Consider the following 15,254-nt stretch of genomic DNA (forward strand, 5'->3'; position numbering starts at 1 on the left):
TTTCTACAACACATTGTTGTTTGATTGGGGCATTCACGTGCATCTTTCCCTTCTCTCTAGCATTAAGTGTTTCAGCTATTTGCCCTACTTGGGTTTCTAGCTTGGCAATTGATTGAGAATGAGAATGCAACAATTAAGTATTTGCTTCTAGAGTGCCCAAAGCATTTAAAACCTTTTCCTCAAAAGCGGAACCTCTAGAATTTCCTTGAGAATATGATTGGTTAGGAAAATGAGAATTAGCAAATTGATTTCCTTGTGAGTTATATGGTCTTGAACCTTGGGATCCTTAGTTTTGAAGTGGAGGTGGAATGTATTTCCCTTGAAAACCGCCTTAGGAAGAGTTCGAGCCCTCCCCTTGGTTTTTCCAAGAAAAATTAGGATGATTCCTCCAACCGGGATTGTAATGGTTACCATAAGGATTGTTCCCTTGGTTCACAAATGTTGCATTAACTTGCTGAATGGGTTCATTTTGAATTTGTCCATGAGGACAATTAGAAGTAGAATGAAGAACACTAGAACAAGTCATACATGATTCATTTTGAGCTCTAGGAGAATGATTAGGAAAGGAAGACACTTGATTCGCCAAGTTTTGATTGATCAATTGATCAAACTTTTGAGATAAAGACTTCATCTCGGCGGTTATATCATTTGAGTGGTCAACTTGATGTAAGCCAACACTCTTCCTACCTTGAGAATTTCTACCATTCCTAGATGACAATGTTCTATGCAAAGAGTTTTCACTCATGCTCTCATAAAGACGCCACACATCTTCCTCTTGTCGGTCTATATAAGAACCTCCCATTGAAGCATCAACCATGCCTTTATAATTGTCCGATAAGCTTTCAAAGAAGAATTGACCAATTGCCATTTAGGCATGTCATGGTGAGGACATTTCCTAAGCAATTCATTGAAGCGTTCCCATGCCTCGTGGAAAGTTTCTCCCTCCCCATGTGTGAATTCCCTAATGGCGGTTCTCATAACATTGGTCTTCGAAACCGGATAGTACTTTTTCAAAAATTCTTGTTGCATTTTTGCCCAAGAAATTATAGAAAAAGGCCTAAGGTTGTTGAACCAATACTTCGCCTTATCTTTAAGGGTGAATGGAAAAAGTTTCAGCCTTAAAACTTCTTCCGGCATGTCCGTGTATCGAACGGTAGAACAAACTTCAAGAAACTCATCCAAATGCTTGTAAGGTTCTTCACTAGGAAGTCCATGAAAGTTAGGTAGCATTTGGATAGTTTGTGCTTTAATCTCATAATGGTGTGCTCTAAATGGTGGCAATTGAATGCATGTGGGTGCATTATACTCATTAGGCACATAGTGATCTCTCAATGCGAGTGGTGGATTAGCAACTTGAGGTGCAACATGGACACCTTGGTTATATTGAGCTTGATTAATGATGGGGGGTTGTGGTGCATACATTGGCCTTGGAATTCCCATTGGAATTTGGCCTTATTGTTGAGGAGGTTGATGAATGTATGGCCTAGGCATGCCTAATGGAACTTGCATATTATCATTTTGCACATTAGGGTGAAGGATGCCTTGTTGGTCTATGTGACCAAGGTCTTCAACATGATCATCATTGAGAGCATCCATTGGTAGATTGGTTCTATGTGAACTTCCTTTTCCCCTTGGATTCCTAATAGTGGATTCTAAATGCAAATCAAGAGGGACAAGAGTAGGTCTCAATGAACGACGACCATGCATGCACAATGCAACACGAATAAGCAACTTTCTCAACAATGCAATTAAACTTCACAACCACAATTTTCAAATGCAATGTATGTCAAATAAATGCCTCCACGTGGGCCCCCGATTTAACTAAGGAGATTGAGTAAGAAGGTCTCACAATAGTCCTTTAGCACTTCAACTCCAAATTTAAAAGCTTAGCTTAGCAAAAAAAAAAATTTTAGCAACTCTTCATTTTAAGCATTTTTCCTTTGCTTTGCTTTGCTCCATAGCTTGGAAGTTCTTTGCTAGCTCCTTGCTCAATGCACCTTTTTAATGAAGAACACTCTTAATAAGTAATCAAAAACAGAAAATAAAAAGAAAGTAAAGACACGATCAAAAGAGTACTAATCCTAATTGAATTTCACAATTCGACGTTGCCAATTTAAAATCCCCGGCAACGGCGCCAAAATCTGACGACGGCCGTTCCAATACGCCAAACTGAATGTAGTGAATGTGTGGTTCAAGAAAAGCCTTTTATGTCAAATTTAAATTTATGAAAACCACTACTAACACTATTACTAACGTAGCAAGAGTGAGTAGGGATCGTCCCAAGGGATTATACGTGTTGGAATTTCAACTTCGACTCTAGCGTACCAAATGATTGCAAAAGAGAATTGGGTTGTTAGATTACTTCTAGAAAAGAATTAATTAAAATGCAATAAGATAAAGAGTAAGTAAGAAGGAAAGGTCTTGGGGTGTAGAGATCACCACCAAACAATACTATTCCAAACCATAATCAAGTGACTAATGAGGGAAATGAATGTGTTGCAACAATGTTATGTGTATAAAAGACATTCAATTGGTAAGGGTGACTCAACAAGTGCAAATTGTCTCAATCAACATGTGTGAGGCCACAATACATCTATTGGTAGAGGAATATATTGTCTAGACATCATGTGAAGAGAACAAAATATCAAATCAAGTCATTGAACCTTTCATTAAGCTCATAGTCCAAGCAATCCATAAGGATGACTTAGTTAAACATGCATTATCTAAACATCATGTGAGAGGCCACAATTTATCTATTGGGAGAGGAATAAATTGTCTAAACATATGTGAAAGATACAATATATCATAACTAGTCATTAATCATTCATTAAGCTCACAATCCACATACAACACAATATTAGAGGAATATGCCATTTGGACTCACAAGCATGGAACATTAAACATCAAGAGTAGATTGTCCTCCCATCTAACATTATACTACCACTACACTAAATCTACACTACTAGCATGAAAATAAAGCTATCTAGACTAGGGGAGAGGCACAAGCCATCAAGAATAGGCATAAACCATCAAATGAACCAAAATAGCATTCATTAAGCATATCATCTTGATAATCTCTAGATCTATAGCATCAATACACATAGACATGCATCAAAAACACTAAATCTAGAGATAAGCACATGAATATCCCACTCTAGCATACATAGACATATGGGTAGAATAGAATAGTCAATTGGAAGCATTAAACCATACAAACCATGAAATAATCAAGATTTATATATACATGAATATCAAGATGTATCATACAACACTAATCCCTCAATAATACACAAGATTAGAGTATAGAAAGCATGCTTGGGGCTAACTCTAGCCCCAAGAGGATGTCTAGACACTCATGGTAGTGATGATCCAACCCTCAAGGGCTAACTCCATGGCTGCTCCTTGTGGGAACATCTAAAATTGACACACCTCATTTACTCTCCTCCAATCCTCTAAACTAGGCAACCATCTATAACTGGGATCTCTATCTTGATATCTTGGAAACACCTCCTTGAATTTTATTGCCGCTTACAACATAGTATATGTTGCGTTCCATCGTGTGGGAACATCTAAAATTAACTTCCTTGAAGGCAATTGCAACTGTTTCACAATCTCACTGAATTTGTGAAGTTGTGCCTCCAATGCATTTAAGTACTTAACACTCTCACAAACATTTTCAATCGCATTTTAGATTTCACTAAGTCCATCTTGCACCATGAGGTTTAAAATATGTGCACAACAGCGCAAATGAAATATCTTTCCACCAAAAAACAATTTACTTTTATTACTTGCATTGTCAAAAGTAACCGTTGATACTTTATTTTCAATGCCCCAATCAATTAGACATTGAAAAATAGTATCAGCTATGACAACGCTAGTATGAGGAGGTGGCACATCACAGAAATTCAATATCCTCTTTTGTAATTTCCATTCAGAATTGAGAAAATGTCCTGTAAGGCACATATAACCAATCTGCTGACCAGACTTCCAGAAATATGATGTGATACTAACTTTGTTAACACTTTTAAATGTTGTTTTCAACTTTTTATTTTCCATCTCATAAACTACCATACAAACATTATTTGTCGTAGTACGCGATATTTTTTGATAATGCAGGGTGGCCGTAATCATGAACTGATTGAAAAATTCATGCTCCATCATGTTAAATGAATATTCTTGTACGAGTATCATGTGCGCGCGCAGCAGCTTCTCTAACCTTTGCATGATCATACTTGAAATTTGCAATATTTGGTTCACTTCCCAATTCTCCTTTTCCTACAATTAGAAAACTCTATTTTTTATCAACCAGTAGACGACGTGGACACTTATTCAAGTGCCTAATAAGATAAGTTGTAGGACCCCTACACTTGTAGCAGGCTTTGTCTTGCAAAATTTGCATTTTGTTTTTTTACAATCATCCGGCTCTGTGACTATCTCAAAATCATTTCAAACATGAGATGTTTTCTTTCTTTTCTTTGTTTGAAATGGACTTTCTTCACTAACCACAACATTAATCACTTCATTAACCTCATCAATTGGCCTTTTGGCATTTTCATTTTTACTATCCATTTCTATACTCTCTGAATCTGATGTTGAAGAATTCGAAGAGAAATCTGAATTTTCATTTGACATAGCTGTATATATATATATATATAAAAGAGTAGAACTTAAACCCAAAGAAATAATAAATAAGATATATTGGCAAAATCAGTAACAGAGTTATATATCAAAGAAAAAAAAAATGATATTTAACAGGAGAGAGAGAACTACCAAACATATAATAAAATTAAAGAGATAGTAAAACTTAAACCCAAAGAGATGATAGATAACATATATTGGCAAAATCGGTAACAGAGTTGTATATCAAGAAAAAAAAAATTGATATTTAACAGGAGAGAGAGAGAGCAACCAAACATGTAATCATAGATTTATAAACAAACAGTTGAATCCACACCCAAAAAAAATAAAGAATAATAAAATATATAAATAAATAAATTAGGGTTTCTTACCAAAGGAAAAGATTCAGCCTCAATTTCCTCTGATGTCTTGAGACACCAAGAGACTAGCTTCTTTGATCTATTCCAAAATTCCCAGTAACTTATCTTGCAGGTGTCTAGATCGAGACAAAACTGTCAACCTTTAGGCAACACAACTGATTAGCCCTAAAGGACTTTAGAAGAAGAGGCCTCACAATTTCATGAGTTAACCCTCACTCCAGAAAATGAAACTGAAGAAGAGGCCTCACAATAAATTGTCTTCGTTGGAGACTTGGAGTCTTAGATAGATAAATCATCTTCGTTGGAGACTTGGAGTGTTAAATAGATGAATAAGGTAATTTGATTTTAGGAGATAGAGATAGAGTCAAGAGATAAGAATAATAAGAGGCTTCGTGGAGATTTCAAGAGATAAAATTTCCAAGAGATAAAGTGACTTTTAAGCAACTGATAGATGTGCAATAGCCAAGAGGTTTGTAATTTATTCTTTTTTTATTTTGGGTACTAGCTTATGCTATAATAAAACCATGTATATATAATATATATGATGTATTATGTATATAAATATAACGAGCCTTATACGAGCTTTGTTTACGAACATTAACGAGCCTAAACAAGCTCATGTTCATGAGCCTATGCGAGTTGAGCCCAATGTTGCTCAAGTTCGCGTCGTTTACTAAATGAGCCTAAAAATTAGGCTCGAGCTCGACTCGTTTGCTTAACGAATGAGCCTGAGCCGAGCCCGAGTTGTTCATGAACATCTCGATTCATTTGCAACCCTAGTTATGGTATGTGGATACGAGGGTGTGGATGTGACGTGTGAACATGTGAAGGCGTGGGTGTGATGTAAGGTTGCATTGGGCATTTTATACATTGTCTTGCAATGGATGGTATGATGGTTATTTGGAAAATGGAACTATTGTTTATGAATCCCTCGCATGATCCCTTACTCTTTTTCCTATTCTTTGTCTGAAAGGCATGTGATTATTTACTTTGTCTGAGCAGATGCCACTTAGGCAATCTCTACTGAGCCGCTGTACTCACTCCTCTACATTTTTTAGGTCAAGGGAAAGAATTGGTGGATGTTAATCCTCCACGGGCATAGACAGGACTAGAAAGGATTTCTTTTGCCATCTTATATTGGGATGTACATTTTGTAAAGTTTCATAAAATTTTATGTAATGGCCTTATAGTTGTTGTAACTTCGGAAATGTAACCATATTCTTTCGAGACATGTTTAAATCTGTTTTTAGGACATGTGTATATATTGGACTAGACTTCTGTAGTTAAATGTAATTAATTATACTCCGCATTGGAAATAATCATAATGCCCTAGATGACCTCGGGTTCAGGTAAGGAACTGGTTAGCGATTCAGACCCCCGGATTCGGGTCGTTACACTTGACTAGTCTTTTACTCGGGGAAGGAAGGAGTTTGAGTGAGGATTTTCCAGCAGTGGATGGTGAGTTCCTTAATGTTTTTTCAAAGGAGTTGACAAAGTTGCCTCCTATACGGGATATGGTTTTTGCCATTGACATCATGCCCGGCACTGTGCCCATTTATATGGCACCGTATCGCATAGTACCGGTAGAATTGAATGAGTTAAAGTGCCAGTTCGATGAATTGAAAGTAAAGGGCTATATGTGTCTTAGTGCTTCGTTTTGGGGAGCACTGATTCTATTTACAAAGAAGAATGATGGGTTTTTAAGACCTTGCATTGATTATCGCAAATTGAATCATGCAATAATCAGGAAAAAGGTATCATTTGCCAAGGATAGATGACTTGTTTGATCAATAGAAGGGGGTGAGAGGTTTTTCGAAAATTGACTTGAGGTCAGGGTACTACCAATGATGATATCACTAAGACTGCTTTTTGCACGCGGTATGGCCATTATGAGTTTCTTGTGATGCCATTTGGTTTGACCAATGCTTCAGCAGCCTTTATGCACTTGATGAATCGTGTGTTTAGTGCCTACCTTGATGAGCTTGTGGTGGTGTTTGTTGACGACATTCTTGTGCACTCATCTTCGAAAGAGGAGTGTGAGTTTCACTTGAGAATGGTTTTGAAGATCCTTTAAGATAATTGGTTGTATGCCAAGTACGAGAAGTGAGAGTTTTAGCTATCGGAAGTGAAGTTCCTTGGACATGTTGTTGATGAGCACTGAAAAGTGCGCATTTAAACCCGTTAAGCTTAAGCATTCTAGTACCTTTATCTATCTTATTTACCCGTGTTAGTACTTATTTGTGTTTTTGTCTATTTCAGGTCAATAATGCTAAAATGGGCTAAAAACGAGTTCTTAAGGCCTTTTTGGAGTCAAACTAAGTCTTAGCGATGATCCGGAGCAAAAAGAAGCTGATACTGAAAAGCTGAAAAGTTGGATGGATCGCAGAAAAAGTTGGATCGATCGAACTTTTAGTTGGATCGATCAGAAAAGTTGGATCGATCGAAAAAGTTGGATCGATCGAAAATAAGTTGGATCGATCGAAAAAGTTGGATCGATCGAAAATAAGTTGGATCGATCGAACTGGACATGCTGGCAGCAAGCTGTCACTTTTTCCGTGCGCGTCCAAAAGTTCACCTACCAAAAAGTTGCGGGATTAGATATTTTTGGGCATATATTCTAGACTTAGTGACTAAGAAAATGACCTTCTATATAAAGGGAAGCAACCCATTTGTAAAAAGAGGATTTTTTAGCTTTTATCATTTTATTTTCTACATTGTAATTTTTATTTCTCTTTCTAGAAAAGTTAGAGATTAGGGTTAGAAGAAAAGAGAGAAGTGGAGGCACATCTCAAGAACACATCTCTAAATCCACTATTTTTCCATCTCTAGAGCTTAAAAGAAGAAGAAGAAGAAGAGGAAGAAGAAGATGGAGCCATGTTTGGAGCTTGATTCCATGACTACATCCACCTCCTATGATTGACTAGATCTACACTTAGGGCTTGGATGAGCCCTAAGTCTTGTGTAATCTAAACCCTTGTATTTCTATTTTTGGGGATTTATATATATATTATTGTGATTAGTGTTCTAGCCTTGTGAATTTCATGAATCTTGGTATATTTCTATGATTTCCATGGTCTAATTCTTCCTATTAATTCTCTAGTTTATTTACATGTCTATGTGTGATTAAATTAGGAATTATGTCTCACATGATTCATATGGGTTAATTCTTCCATTGATTCTCTATTTTAATTACATGTTGTCTTATGTGTGATTATTTGGGGAATTGATCTCTACACTAGTTTTTTTATATTAATTGCATGTCTATGTGTGGTTAATTGAGAATCTAGTGATGGCTAGACATTAGTGCTTAATGGAATGCTCTTGTTATGTTTTTTGGTGGTTCATACTTATTCCTTGATGGATTGTACCTCTCCCTTAGTTTATTTTCATGCTAGTAGTGTAGTTGTAGTGTAGTGTTAGATGGTGGAGACAATTCATGCTTGTTCTGTGATGTTCCATGTTTTTGAATGCAAGAAGCATATGCTCTAATATTGTAGTGTAATGGAATTTTGAGCTTAATGAAGGATTAATGACTAGTTATGATATATTGTATCTTTCACATGTGTTTAGACAATATATTCCTCTCCCAATAGATATATTGTGGCCTCTCACATGATGTTTAGACAATACATGTTTAACTAAGTCATCCTTGTGAATTATTTGGACTATGAGCTTAATGAAAGGTTTAATGACTTGATTTGATATTTTGTTCTCTTCACATGTTGTCTAGACAATATATTCCTCTTCCAATAGATATATTGTAGCCTTTCACATGTTGTTTAGACATTGTACACTTGTTGAGTCACCTTTGCTAGTCGAACCAATTTTGTTCACAACAATGTATTCCCCATTAATGGAAAGCAAGTGGTTAATTACATGAGCTTAGTGGTGATTCCAACACCCTAAGTCCTCTCTTCTCATCTCTTAAATCCCTATCTCTACTTAGTTTTATTTTTATTGCATTTTAATTAATTCTTTTCTAGAAGTAATCAACCAACCCAACTCTCTTTTGTAATCATTTGGTACGCTAGAGTCGAAATTGAAATTCCAACACGTATAATCCCTTGGGACGATCCCTACTCACTCTTGCTACGTTAGTAGTGGTGTTGGTAGTGGTTTTTATAAATTTAAATTTGACATAAAAGACTTTTCTTGAATCACACATTCACTACATTTAGTTTGGCGTATTGGAACGGCCGTCGTCAGATTTTGGCGCCGTTGCCGGGGATTAACGGTTTTGTTGGAATTAAACTAGACAATAGTGTTCATTAGATTGCTTCAATTTTTTATTTTATTTTCCATTGTATATTCTTTTCTCTTGATTCTCATTATTATTTGTTCAATTAGGTACTTGACTACAAAGAAGGCGAACTTTGGAACTTAAAGCAATCATTGGAGCTTAAAAGCTAAATTTGGAGTTGAAGTGCTAAAGGACCATTGTGAGCAATTCTTGGCACTCTTGTATTTTAATTGTTTCACTTCTTTGTATGCTTGTGATAGCCCTTGTCGAGGCTCATTTTATTGCTAAATTTTTGTCTAAGCATAGGTCCTTGTTGAGGCCAATTTTTTCTTGCATTTGGGTTTTAATTGTGAATGGAGGAATTGTTTGATCCAAGTTTGGGGGGGAATTACATCCCTTCACCTTATGCTCCTCCATCACATTTTAATCCTTATGAGATTGAGTCCAATTCATTTCATGCATCATCTTATTATGGACTTGATCACTCATTTAATCCTTCTTATGACTATTGCCCTCCACCACCATTTTATGATGAATCAATTCCACCACCTCCTAAGTACTCACCCGGATTTGAAGAAAAAGTGTTAGCTTTACTTGATGTGCATATTTCACACACTTCACTTATTAATTCTCATTCTCGAGCTTTAGCCAACTTAGAAGCTCAAGTTGAGCAAATTGCAAGTACTCTTTCTTATCAAGAGGAGGAGGAAGAGGCAAATGAAAAAATGACAAGAACTTCAATGTATATAGATGAGGATGATGAGAGTGAGGAGAATGAAACAAGTGAGCTAATGCCTAGCACTCTATCTTGTATAGAGGAGGAAGTGGCAAGTGAGTTAGTGGCTAATCCAATAGAACATAACATGATTAATGAGGACTTTCCTTGTTTTGATTATGATTTTATCTTGGACATGGCTACTCTAGAGAGTGAGGAGATGTTGACCACACTTGAGGTAGGAGAGAAGGAGGAGGAACTTGTTGAAGATGGCCTTCCTTCTATTATCTCTAATGACCCTCTTGAGGAGTGTCTTTTGGAAATGTATAAAAATTGTGGTTTTGACTTTAAAAGCTCTAAAAATGAAATAAACTCTCTAATGGACTCCTTAGCTTACTTAGAAGGTGAGGAATTGGTAATTTATGAGGAGGAGAAGAGGGATGAAGAGAAGGTGTTTCTTATTAATCCAAATGAGTCTTTGAAAGACAATGCCTCACCAATTATCAATATGGATGATCATTTGAATGTGTTTCAAGAACACAACAAAGAGGCAAGCCTAACCATGATTGATTTTGTTTTCAAGACCGTGGATGAAAGGAACAATATCATCTCTTTTATTTCTTTTCAAGTCATTCTTTTGGAGGATGATTTTATTGTCATAAGTGGGACATTAAATGAGAAAAGTGAAAAGAGGGTCAATAAGGATGTTTCATATCCAGTTTTTGATTCATTTGATTAGTGAGTTTACCTAACGTCTTGCTAGAGACGTTAAACACTAGTATTCGTAGAGTTTCACAACTCTATTCCTCCCTCATTTCTTTTTATTTTTCATTCTTGTGTACATTCTTCCATCTATTTTTCAAATTTTCATTCTTGTTACCATCATTGGGGCTTAGCATAAGATTTTCTGCACTTTCAGTTCAAAATTAGGCATTTGGTGCCAGTTCGATCGATCACAAGAGCACCTTCGATCGATCGAATTATTCTTCGATCGATCCAACTATGGATTCGATCGATCGAACTCCACTTGAGTCCCAACACTTAGAAAAAATTTTGAGCTTTCATCCATTTTGAAAGTGCATGCTCTCGGGATCTCCAGGATTTTCACAGTTCGATCGATCCAACTACAATTTCGATCGATCAAAGAACATTCGATCGATCCAACTTCACAGTTCGATCGATCTCGAGCTTCAACACTTAGAAAATTTTTGGACCTATTTCAAATTCTGAAAATGCATGCTCTCGGGATCTCCAAAATTTTACATGTTCGATCGATCGAATTTCATCTCGGATCGATCACAGCTATGTTCGATCGATCGAACTTCATCTTTGATCGATCACAAGTTTGCCCCTTTGACCCTTTGACTTTTTGACTTTTTCCTATTTCTATTTTTATTTTATTTTATTTTATTTTTTATTTTCTTTTATTTTATTTAGTTACTTCTATCTTGGTATTAAAAATAAATATATATATATATATATATATATATATATATATATATATAAAATAATAATAAAAAAAAAATAATAATAATATTTCTTTTCTTTTATTTTATTTCCTTTTATCTTATTTCCAAAAATCCAAAAATATTTTGTTTAACTTTAATTTTTAATTTTGAAAAAAAGAAAAAAAAAAAAAAATTTGCATTCTTTATTTCCTTATATTTTTACTTCTTGCATTTTTATTTTTATTTTTATTCACTTGCCTTTTTATTTTTATTTGTGTACATATTTGTTTGGTCTAAAAAAAAATATAAAAAAATGAGACTATTTTTCAAAGAAGCATTCCGTCTTGTTAGAGACGTTAAACTTAGCACCCATTTTGCACATTTCTTACATTTTTCATTTTTCTTTGCATGTTTTCACACACACATATATATATATATAAATTAAAAAAAATAAATGAAAATATATATATATATATATATATATAAATTAAAAAAAAATGAAAAACAAAAAGTAAGAAAATTTTGTATATACTTGCATTGTACATATTCTTTCTATTTTTTTTTTTTTTGCATTGTACATGTTCCTTTTCATTTCTTGCATTGCACATATTGTTTTTCATTTCTTACATTGAACATATTCTTTCATTACATTTTGCCTTATTTAATTTTCTTTTTATATTTTGTTCATACATTTTATTCTTTGTTTTTCTTGCATTTTGTATATACTTGCTTTCATTAAATGAAAAATATAAAAAGATTCATCATTGTGCCCTTATGTGTAGTCATGCATACTTTATGCTTTAGTTAGGGCTTGATCTTATATCTCTCTTGCATCATGTGTTACATTGCCTTAGAATGCTTGATTTGATTATTCTTATCCCATTTGATATTTGATGTGAGTTTGCTAACGTGGTTATTCAAGTAGGTTGTTGATTCCAAGTTTGGGGGAGACGTCTTTCAAATTGGATCATGACCGGGCTTCATGTCTACACCACCACGGTATACTCTTTCTACTTTTTTTTTCCATTGTTCTCATTGCACATTGAGGACAATGTGCGGTTTAAGTTTGGGGGTAAGGTGTCTTGTTGCATTTTACTTAAGATTTGAGCTTTAAATGTATGATTGAGATTTGAGATTGATGTTAGCTATGATTTTGATCTTTTGAGGACTATATTGCTTAAAATTTAAAAATTGCTTGACTTGAGAGTCCAATACTCCTTGTATGCCTTGAGGATGCCATTTAGGAGTAAATTTTTCAAAAGATTGATATCTTGTTTGCATTTGTGGTCCACATCATCCTGAATTTGTGATTGTTTTGAGATTCATTCTAGGATTCTACACTAGCACCGGTGCACACTAGCATTCATTTGTGGGGTACATGCTTTGTTGATTATTGAATTGGTTATATCCCAATTGGGCTAGTAGTGCATTGAAAGCTTTCATTCTTGATAAAGGTGGATAACAATCCCTTTTCATTGAGTAGCCGGGATTCTTGCCTCATTAAGCAGTGAACTTCTCGCGCCGAAAGGTGGAGGGCCCAAACTCTAGGTTAATAATTGAAAGAAAAAAAAAAAAAAAAAAAAAAAAAAAAAGAAAAAAAAAAAAAGAAGTTGCAAAAGTAATAAAAGTGAGGACTTCTCCCAAAAGGTGAGAAGTAGGAATTGATTAGATGGTTGTTGTCTTGATTTGTAGCCTAGTTGATTTGAGTTTGTAGGTCCGTAGGGGTGTCTTAACACCTAATGCCCTAAAGCCATCTGGTTTGGGAGTCATTGACCTAAAGCTCGCTACATGAATCTTCTAGAAAGCTTAAGAGATCAACACATTGCACAATATTTCCATCTTTGATCCTCAATAATAAAAAAAAAATGAGTGAAAAGAATAAGCGCACCTAGAACAATAAAGCTTTAATAAAAGGTCCACTCTCTTATCTTGATGATCGGTACTAGATTTGTGTGCTAGTTTGAGGGTAAGGATGTGATTACTTCTCTAGTTGGCTAAGATAGCAACACACTTGATGCCGGACCTCTCACATGGATTCTAGACTTGTTTCGATTTTCATGATCATTTTCTTGATGTGTGGAGGACTATGCTTGCTTGTTTGATGTTGAGATTTTGGGAAATTGCTTGGAAACGGTTGAAAAATTGCATACTCGAGGTAGTTTTCTCCCAATGCTTGTTTGCAATATTGGTGCCTCTTTTGAAAGAATGAGCTTAATGTTTGTGGGTACCATTTCTGGAAACCCTCACGAGACTTTACTCGTCCACTAGGGGTAACCTAGGGGTTTAAAAGGCTTGTTGCATATGCTAAATGCAATCGTGTTCCCTACAAAAGTGGCGCTATCATTTTACTTGCTTTCCAGTTTATACTTGTTTAGTTGTTCATTTCATTCCTTTACTTCTTAGTTCATTGCTAGGGACTAGCAATATTTAAGTTTGGGGGTGTGATGAGCACTGAAAAGTGCGCATTTAAACCCGTTAAGCTTAAGCATTCTAGTACCTTTATCTATCTTATTTACCCGTGTTAGTACTTATTTGTGTTTTTGTCTATTTCAGGTCAATAATGCTAAAATGGGCTAAAAACGAGTTCTTAAGGCCTTTTTGGAATCAAACTAAGTCTTAGCGATGATTCGGAGCAAAAAGAAGCTGATACTGAAAAGCTGAAAAGTTGGATGGATCGCAGAAAAAGTTGGATCGATCGAACTTTTAGTTGGATCGATCAGAAAAGTTGGATCGATCGAAAAAGTTGGATCGATCGAAAATAAGTTGGATCGATCGAAAAAGTTGGATCGATCGAAAATAAGTTGGATCGATCGAATTGGACATGTTGGCAGCAAGCTGTCACTTTTTTCGTGCGCGTCCAAAAGTTCACCTACCAAAAAGTTGCGGGATTAGATATTTTTGGGCATATATTCTAGACTTAGTGACTAAGCAAATGACCTTCTATATAAAGGGAAGCAACCCATTTGTAAAAAGAGGATTTTTTAGCTTTTATCATTTTATTTTCTACATTGTAATTTTTATTTCTCTTTCTAGAAAAGTTAGAGATTAGGGTTAGAAGAAAGGAGAGAAGTGGAGGCACATCTCAAGAACACATCTCTAAATCCACTATCTCTCCATCTCTAGAGCTTAAAAGAAGAAGAAGAAGAAGAGGAAGAAGAAGATGGAGCCATGTTTGGAGCTTGATTCCATGACTACATCCACCTCCTCCATGATTGACTAGATCTACACTTAGGGCTTGGATGAGCCCTAAGTCTTGTGTAATCTAAACCCTTGTATTTCTATTTTTGGGGATTTATATATATATTGTTGTGATTAGTGTTCTAGCCTTGTGAATTTCATGAATCTTGGTATATTTCTATGATTTCTATGGTCTAATTCTTCCTATTAATTCTCTAGTTTATTTACATGTCTATGTGTGATTAAATTAGGAATTATGTCTCACATGATTCATATAGGTTAATTCTTCCATTGATTCTCTATTTTAATTACATGTTGTCTTATGTGTGATTATTTGGGGAATTGATCTCTACACTAGTTTTTCTATATTAATTGCATGTTTATGTGTGGTTAATTGAGAATCTAGTGATGGCTAGACATTAGTGCTTAATGGAATGCTCTTGTTATGTTTTTTGATGGTTCATACTTATTCCTTGATGGATTGTACCTCTCCCTTAGTTTATTTTCATGCTAGTAGTGTAGTTGTAGTGTAGTGTTAGATGGGGGAGACAATTCATGCTTATTCTTTGATGTTCCATGTTTTTGAATGCAAGAAGCATATGCTCTAATATTGTAGTGTAATGGAATTTTGAGCTTAATGAAGGATTAATGACTAGTTATGATATATTGTATCTTTC

At 35.2% G+C, this 15,254-nt stretch overlaps 1 non-coding gene across 1 annotated transcript; it reads left to right on the top strand.

Annotated features, from left to right (window-relative positions):
- Positions 1-874: 874 nt before the first annotated feature.
- LOC132287473 (small nucleolar RNA R71) lies at positions 875-983 on the top strand. The gene has a single exon (XR_009473034.1). It is a non-coding gene; the product is annotated as a small nucleolar RNA R71 (small nucleolar RNA).
- Positions 984-15,254: the final 14,271 nt, after the last annotated feature.

The sequence above is a fragment of the Cornus florida genome, unplaced genomic scaffold, assembly GCF_030987335.1.
Source record: "Cornus florida cultivar Cherokee Brave unplaced genomic scaffold, ASM3098733v1 CherokeeBrave_3.0.0_Hap2_Chr11, whole genome shotgun sequence".
NCBI classification, from domain to species: domain Eukaryota; kingdom Viridiplantae; phylum Streptophyta; class Magnoliopsida; order Cornales; family Cornaceae; genus Cornus; species Cornus florida.